At 48.0% G+C, this 8134-nt stretch overlaps 1 non-coding gene across 1 annotated transcript; it reads right to left on the bottom strand.

The window, feature by feature from the left end:
* Window positions 1-3158: 3158 nt before the first annotated feature.
* On the bottom strand, window positions 3159-3232 carry Trnai-aau (transfer RNA isoleucine (anticodon AAU)). The gene has a single exon. It is a non-coding gene; the product is annotated as a tRNA-Ile (tRNA).
* Between the last annotated feature and the right edge of the window lie 4902 nt (window positions 3233-8134).

Genomic DNA, 8134 nt, shown 5'->3' with positions numbered 1-8134 from the left:
AGGGAGTCAGCTTAAATCTCTGAGCAGCAGCCATACATACGTTTTGGTGGCTTTCACGTTACAACCTAGAAGGAAACTTTCCCTTCCTCAATAAATGAGTTTAGAGGGTGACTCTGGAGGGGCCTTTGGTGGGACTGCAGCTTGAGCAGATAAAACCACAAGGATCGCACAAAGATGCAGGCTCTTGTGAGGTTCCAAGAAAACTGCAGGTCTATACCTGAAAAAGGAAGCAGGCCATCTATGCTTAGACCATATACACGATTCATTGCTGTCTTAACATTATTTTTTAGGGGATGGCATTCAAGACACAGCTTCTCTGTGCAGCAGCCCTGGCTGTCCTAGAGCTCCCTCTAGACCAGGCTGGCCTCGAGCTCAGAGATCTTCCTGCCTCTGTGTTGGCTTCATAGATGTATGCCATCATACTCCGCTCTTAACATTATTCTTTTAAGCATTTCTATATAGAAAGATTACTCTGTGTTAGCAGCCTTCACAGTAACTGTCTGCTATGCTGGAATCCTTGACTCCCAGCTGGCAAGAGACTCAGCCCGCCTGCAGTGAGGAGCTCTGTTCCTTTCCTGTGGCCCCTCAATGTTACCCTGCCTCAGAATGGGGTTATAAAACTTGGAATTGTTATTATTATGGTTGCCTGAGTATATGTACACAGCGTGTGTTCCATGTGTCTTCAGAGGCCAGAATAAGGCATGAAAGTCCCCTGGAACAGGTAGAAATGGTTTGAGCTACCTTGTAGATGCTGGGAACAGAACCCAGGTACCCTGTAATAGCAGCCAGTGCTTGTACCACTGACCCACCTCTCCAGCCCCCAAATGTTTGCATTTTTGACATTCGTACTCCCACGCCTCCTAAAATATTTCCACGGTGACCCATCCCAAAACTACCAACCACCTAGACTGCACATCTTGAGGCCAGGAATGACATATCACTCATTGGGTACCCAACACAAGCTCCGGCTCAAAATACACACTCAGGGAAGGAAGGAAAGATGGATGGATGGGTGGGTGGGAAGGTGGATGGATAGATGGATGGACAGATGCATGAGTGAGTAGAAAGTTTAAGTAGAAAGAGTGAGACTGACAATTACAACTCACTGTGACAAAATAAGTGAACCCCATAGGAGAGGAGGCTAGGGACAGCCAGCTGTTAGGGAAGGCCCTGCTCTTTTTTTTTTTTTTTTTTTTTTTTTTTTTCCATCATAAGATTATTTTGTTTTTAAAGCTCTTTGTGGGGCTTGAGAGATGGCTCAGAGGTTGTGAGTTCAATTCCCAGCAACCACATGGTGGCTCACAAGCATCTATAGTGAGATCTGGTGCCCTCTTCTGGCCTGCAGGGGTACATGCAGACACTGTACACTTAATAAAGAAGTAAACATTCCCCCCTTTCTGTTTTTGGTTTTTAGAGACAGAGTTTCTCTGTGTAGCGTTGGCCATCCTGAACTCACTTTGTAGACCAAGCTGGCCTCAAGCTCACAGTGATCTGCCTACCTCTGCCTCCCGAGTGCTGGGATTAAAGGTGTGTGCCACCACACCTGGCTAAAGAAATAAATCTTTTTTTAAAAGTTGTATGGGAGGTTGGAGAGATGCTCAGCAGTGAAGAGCACTAGCTGCACTCGAGAGGCAGAGGCAGGTGGATCTCTGTGAGTTCAAGGCCAGTTACAACAGAAAAGCCATACCAAAAGCCACAGTCCAACGGGCTGGAGCAGAGCTCAGTGGTAGCAGGTTTGCCCGGCTCTAGCAGGGTCTGGCTTCATCCCTAGCTCTGAAAATGGAAACCAAACAGAAATGAAGACTATCATCTCCTTGAGCTAATCTTGTTATGGCTAAGTTTCTGCAGTGCCACGTCCACAACCGGCAGTCTAGAGGAGCCTAAGGCTCTGTGCTGATGGCCAAGTTCACAACAGAAGGGGGGAAAATGCCCCCCAACCACCACCACTACCACCACCACCACATGGTGGAAAGCAATGGTTAGGGAAGTGGGAATAGGAAAGCAAGCTTGAGATCTAGTCTCAGTGCCCAGCTCCACTCCCTACTGTGCCCCTGGGTTTGCCAACTACCAGGAATTTACATCTAAGACATGATGTCTGCATCTATTCTGAGTGCCAACAGTCCATTTCTTTCTTTATTTTGTTTGTAATAACAGTCTCACCCATTAGCATGGGATCCATAGCTCTTACTACAGCTTTTTGGCTTTTTGAGACAGGATTTCTCTGTGTAGCCTTGGCAGTCTTGGACTCGCTTTGTAGATCAGGTTGGCCTCGAACTCACAGAGATCCACCTGCCTCTGCCTCCCGAGTGCTGGGATTAAAGGCGTGTGTTACCATGCACATCTTAAGGACTTACCAGGACCTTAAACTCTGGACTTGAGCTGTTGGTATCTAATTCAGAGTGCAGTCACATTTGAGAAAAGGATAGAGCCGCCAGAAGGAGTGGTCCATGCCTGTAATCTCAGCTCTCAGGAGGTGGAGGCAGGAGGATCTTGTGTTTAAGGTGAGTCTGGGCTACAGAAAACAAAATGCAACACCCTGAACCCACAAAGGAGCTAAAAAGCGATGACCCTGGAAAATGGGTTTTTGTTAAACACCCTGACCGGCCCAGCGACTAAGGAATCCCTTGAGGAATTTGTTCACTGCCCTCTGCCTCCAAATGCAGAACCAAAAGGAAGTGGTGTGGAATCGACAATCTGACAAGAGGGAGGCAGAGACAAGCTAAGGCTTCTTGACCTGTGGTCAGTGTGAAAACATCGCAGCAGTCCTTGGCTGGCCCTGGGGGGACAGCCCAGCCCATGCATCGGCTTGCGGTAAATATCTGCAGAACGCGTTGTCCTGACCTGCATTTTCAGCATTAAGCACCCCATGAACACTGAGGCCATCCGCCTTCACTGAGCAGCAGCGCCAGAGGGGCCTTGGAAAATGTCCCGGATGACCTGACTTAGCTTTAAAACCTAAGACTTTTGAATGCTTAACCTGCAATGTTCTATGCAAGTGACTGGTGCAGCCAGCGACAAGAAGCGACAGAAAGTATCGCAACGCCTCCCTGGGAAGAAGCTGGAGATAATTTTCAGAGTTGACAGGAGTTGTCGCTTGCAATTTTCAAAATGTACGCGCTTTCTTGTTAAAAAAAAAAAAAAAAAAATACAGCAAGTACTGGCCCGTACGGGGATCGAACCCGCGACCTTGGCGTTATTAGCACCACGCTCTAACCAACTGAGCTAACCGGCCAGACACGCCTTTTGCATTCTCAGACCGCCTACAAGGCTTCGTAAACGTCCTGTGCCTAGATGCCTAGCTCCTCTGCGTTTTCGCGAAGTCTCTAGCATCCGGCTCGCTCCGACCTCACCGGAGCTCTTTTCCCTTGTACCACTCCTTGACCACATGAAAAAAACTGACGCCTAGGGGCTCCAGGGGAAGCGGTCTCCTACAGAGAACCAGGCTTTTCCAGGGAAAAACGCCAGTTGCCTGTCCAAGGCCTGACTCCGCAGTAAGGATGCTTTCAAATATTCCAGGTCAGAGCTCCGAAAAATCTTTGCAGCGAGAAACCTAGTGTACTAACGCCTTTCGCGTGGCTAAATCAAACAGAATACAGAGAATTTCAGACAAAACCACCGAATTCTCCAGCATCCAGTCACCAGCAGCTGCTAAGACCTTGGCTTCCTTCCTGCCGGTCTGAACCTGTGCTAATTCTTTGTGGGTTTTTGTTTTGTTTCGTTTTGTTTGTTTATTTCATTTCAAGGTTTGATTATTTATTTGTTATTCTTAAAAGATTTATTTTTCACTGGACTCAGAAGTAGAAGCTCTCAGCAAAAAGGGCCCATCTCTCTCTCAGGGTTTCTCTGTATGGCCTTGGCTGTCCTGGACTCGCTTTGTAGACCAGGCTAGCCTCGAACTCACAGTGATCCACCTGCCTCTGCCTCCCGAGTGCCGGAATTAAAGGCGTGCGTCACATCTCTTGACAAATATGTTTCTAGATTTTTCTTTGGCTTCCTTGATGTTCTTGGCCAAAAGTTCAGCGTATTCTTAGTGCCTGTACGAAGCTTGCGTTCGTTGTCCGCCTCAGTGACTTTCTGCCAGCGGGTGGCTGGGAAGGGGACATTCAGCTTCATCTTGTTATGCCTGGAATTCCTACTTAGCAATTCTCCTGCCTCAGCTCTTCCGAATACTGAGATTACTTACAGGCACACACCACCACGCCTGGCTCGAAAATGACGTGAACAAGACATAAGCTTTTCTCAAAAACAAGAGACAAACAAAAGACTGAGCCACATCACCAGGCATTTTAGTATAAAATCAGACAATATCACGGACTTAGACTAAAACGGTAACTACTTTGTATCTGGCAACTCCATGGCCAGAGTAACACCACGTTACAGATTCCCCTAAAAGCATTCGTCAGACAAAGCCACTCGTCGGGCAGAGGCAAGTTCCAAGCAGACCCTAAGTCACTTAGCTGGGCGAGGTGGCTCTTGTCCGCCTATGCATTTGGGAAGTGGAGACTGGGGGATCAAGAATTCAAGGTGGTGCAGTCGAGGCCGAGACCGCCTGACTTTCGCGCTCTTTTTACCCCAGATTTCAGCAAGACTCCTAACGTTACTGACCACAGAATTCCCAACGCCCCACTTTGTAATGTTTACACTGTCCCTGCGCCAACTCCCGGTATTTATGCGGTGAATCCTCTCCCACCACCACGTCGTGCACTGCAGAAGCCACAGCCAAGCCGACCTCAGCAGTCGCTGGGAATTCGAGCCCACTTTCCCAAGGGAACGGTCGGAACCGGCGGGGAACCTTCCTGGCTTCTAGGCTCACCCGGGTCCTGGCGCAATGACTAATAGTGAACGCTAGGGAGCACCAGAGACCCACGTAACTCAGAAGCCAAGACGCCAAATAAAAGGTGCCTAATGTCTTTTTGTTGTTGTTTGTTTGTTTGTTTGTTTTTTGATTTTCGAGACAGAGTCTCTCCGTGTAGCCTTGGCTGTTCTAGACTCACTTTGTAGACCAGGCTGGCCTCGAACTCACAGCGATCCGCCTGCCTCTGCCTCCCGAGTGCTGGGATTAAAGGCGTGCACCACCACGCCTAGCTCATTATCATTATACACAGCACTTTGATTAGCTGGTTGGTTTGGTTTCCTTAAGGGGATGCATGTGTGTCTTTATATGCAGCATTTTTTAAAGATTTATTTATTTATTTATTATGTATACAAATCTCGTTATAGATGGTTGTGAGCCAACATGTGGTTGCTAGGAATTGAACTCATGACTTTTGGAAGAGCAGTCAGTGCTCTTAACCTCTGAGCCATCTCTCCAGCCCATGCAGCATTTCATTAATTAACTTTTGAAAAGATTTATTTTTCATACAGTATTCTGCCTGTATGTACCCACACACGGGAAGAGGGCACGAGATCTCATTATAGATGGTTGTGAGCCACCATGTGGTTGCTGGGAATTGAACGCAAGACCTCTGCAAGAGCAGGCGGTACTCTCAACCTCTGAGCCATCTCTCCAGCCCCACCATCCTGTTTTGAATCCCTTTCTTCATCACCTGTGTTGTTGGGTCTCTCTCCTCCCAGTCCCAGGGTTTTGCCTCCCTCACCTACCTTTCATTTGGATTCAGGTCTCCGACACCCTGGAAAGTGTTGTATCTCCCCTGGATTCAATTACCAGACCAATAACTGGAGAATTCTAGAATAGAGACTACCATCACTCAGCAGCGCGAAGGCCACACTCCTCTGTCTTTTAGGCAGAACCTTGTCTCCTTAATACTTTAGCACCAGCCGGGCGTGGTGGCGCACGCCTTTAATCCCAGCACTCGGGAGGCAGAGGCAGGCGGATCGCTGTGAGTTCGAGGCCAGCCTGGTCTACAAAGTGAGTCCAGGATGGCCAAGGCTACACAGAGAAACCCTGTCTCGAAAAAACCAAAAAAAAAAAAAAAAAAAAATACTTTAGCACCTTGTCATCATCCCTTCCAATTTGTCCTGTTGGCGAGACTCTTTTTTTTTTTTTTAAGATTTATTTATTTATTTATGCCTCCCCGCCAAAAGAGGGCACCGGATCTCATTATAGACAGTCGTAAGCTCTTAACCTTTGAGCCAGGTCTCCAGCCCTTGTTGTGACTTGTTTTTTTTTTTTTTGAGACAAGGTTTCTCTGTGTAGCCTTGGCTGTCCTGGACTCACTTGTAAACCAGGCTGGCCTCAAACTCACAAAGATCCTCCTGCCTCTGCCTCCCGGAGTGCCGACTCTTCTGACATGGAGAGTCCAAATGCATACAATGCGAGCACTGGGCAGGCACTCACCGTGCCGAGCGTTCCTTGGGACTCTGGGTTTGAAAACACGCTGCACATTTTGGAAATGCTTCTAGTGAAGGATGTGTGTGGGGTTGGAGAGAAGTCAGAGATTAAGAGCTGGTGCTGCTCTTGCAAAGGACGGGAGTTCAATTCCCAGCAACAGTCTGAACTCCAGACTCGGGGGATCCGATGCCTCTGGCCCACTTAGGATCCCGCACTGGTGTTTGCAGACAAAGACACACACATAGCTAAAAACAAAATATACCTTCAAAAGATGTATGTGATTGTGAGTGTGTGTGTGTGTGTGTGTGTGTGAGTGTGTGAGTGTGTGTGTGTGTGAGTGTGTGTGTGTGTGAGTGTGTGTGTGTGTGAGTGTGTGTGAGTGTGAGTGTGAGTGTGTGTGTGTGAGTGTGTGTGTGAGTGTGTGTGAGTGTGTGTGTGAGTGTGTGTGTGTGTGTGTGTGTGTGTGTGTGTGTGTGTGTGTGTGAGAGAGAGAGAGAGAGAGAGACCAGGTTAACGCACATTGGCAGCTAGAGGTTCAACCTGTGGGTTTCAGAAAGACAGCTTGCGGCAGGGACAGTGGTGGTGCCTCCTGCTTCTGTATCAGAAGGTCTGAAGGCTGCAACTGTGGAGTTACATTATGGGAAAACTGAAGTGGCCAAGGATAAAAGCATTTTCCATAGTCTATGGAGCTGGAACTATCTAGACCAGGCTGGACATGAACTTCCAGAGATCCACCTGCTTCTACCCCCAACTCCCCCCACACCCCAGTACTTGGACCAAAGGCACAAATGTGTCACCATGCCCAACATGTGACAGAGATTTGATAACTTACCCTGTTATCTTTTTGCTTCTTCTGGCACTCTAGTCCTCAGAGGGGTCAGACAGCCTTAGTAGATTCTCTTGGCTTTATGCTCTCCTTAGTGGTCGGCGCCTCTAAGCTTGAATTTTTTCCCCCTTCTGTAGCAGCTAGTGACCAAACTCAGGGCCTCGCACATGCTAAGCCTGTTTTGAGGCACTAAGTTGTACCCTGGTCCATGCCTTCCTCTTTTATCTTCTCACACTTCTAAACTCTGACTTCCGGCCCTGGACAGCACATTTTCATGTAGAAACTGAGCTCCTGATGGTTAATCCTAGGGTGGGGGTGCGGAGAGGAATGGAAAGCAAAAAAGCGAAATTGGAATTTAAACGTTTCACCACACAACACGTGCTGTATCAAAGCTGCTGGACAATAATAAAAGAAAAGAGACAAACAGAAGGGTTTTTCAGATGTTGCTTCTAATTTGCTAAAACAACTCAGTTGGTCCTGGGACCAGTTTGAAATACAGCCCTCCATAAAATACATACATGTTGGAACCCTTTTGCACAATTCCTTTTGGATGGAGCAGAAGCACAGGCAGTCGGGTGCCATGCACAGGTATCTGAGTTCAGGGGCCACCAATGAGTGGCCTTAGCAAACCGCTTTTCCACTCTGGGACGCCAACAACAGAACCTATGGCTTCTACAGCTCAAGTCAGCGAAGTGTTTCTTCCATCTGCCTATTTATGGACCAAAGGGTAAAGCTTGCCCTGCATTCTCAATACTCACTTAAAATCAGGCTTGTCCCCAGACAGGAGTGACAAAGAGGCGACAGGTGCAGATGTTTCCTGGTTATTAGCTAAACATTTATTGAACACTTGGGGTGTGACAAACCCTGTCAGGTCTCTCACGCAAGAATTGGTGAGTCACCGTGGCTGGGATGGAGGGGGGTATGGGGATGGAGGGGGGTATGGGGAGTGGGGGATGGGGGATGGGGGAGGGGTTGGGGGGGTGTAGGACTTCTTATTTAGTCTTCACTGCAACCAT

Source organism: Acomys russatus, chromosome 1, assembly GCF_903995435.1.
Source record: "Acomys russatus chromosome 1, mAcoRus1.1, whole genome shotgun sequence".
Lineage (NCBI taxonomy): Eukaryota > Metazoa > Chordata > Mammalia > Rodentia > Muridae > Acomys > Acomys russatus.
This window is presented reverse-complemented; position numbering and strand designations above follow the sequence as displayed.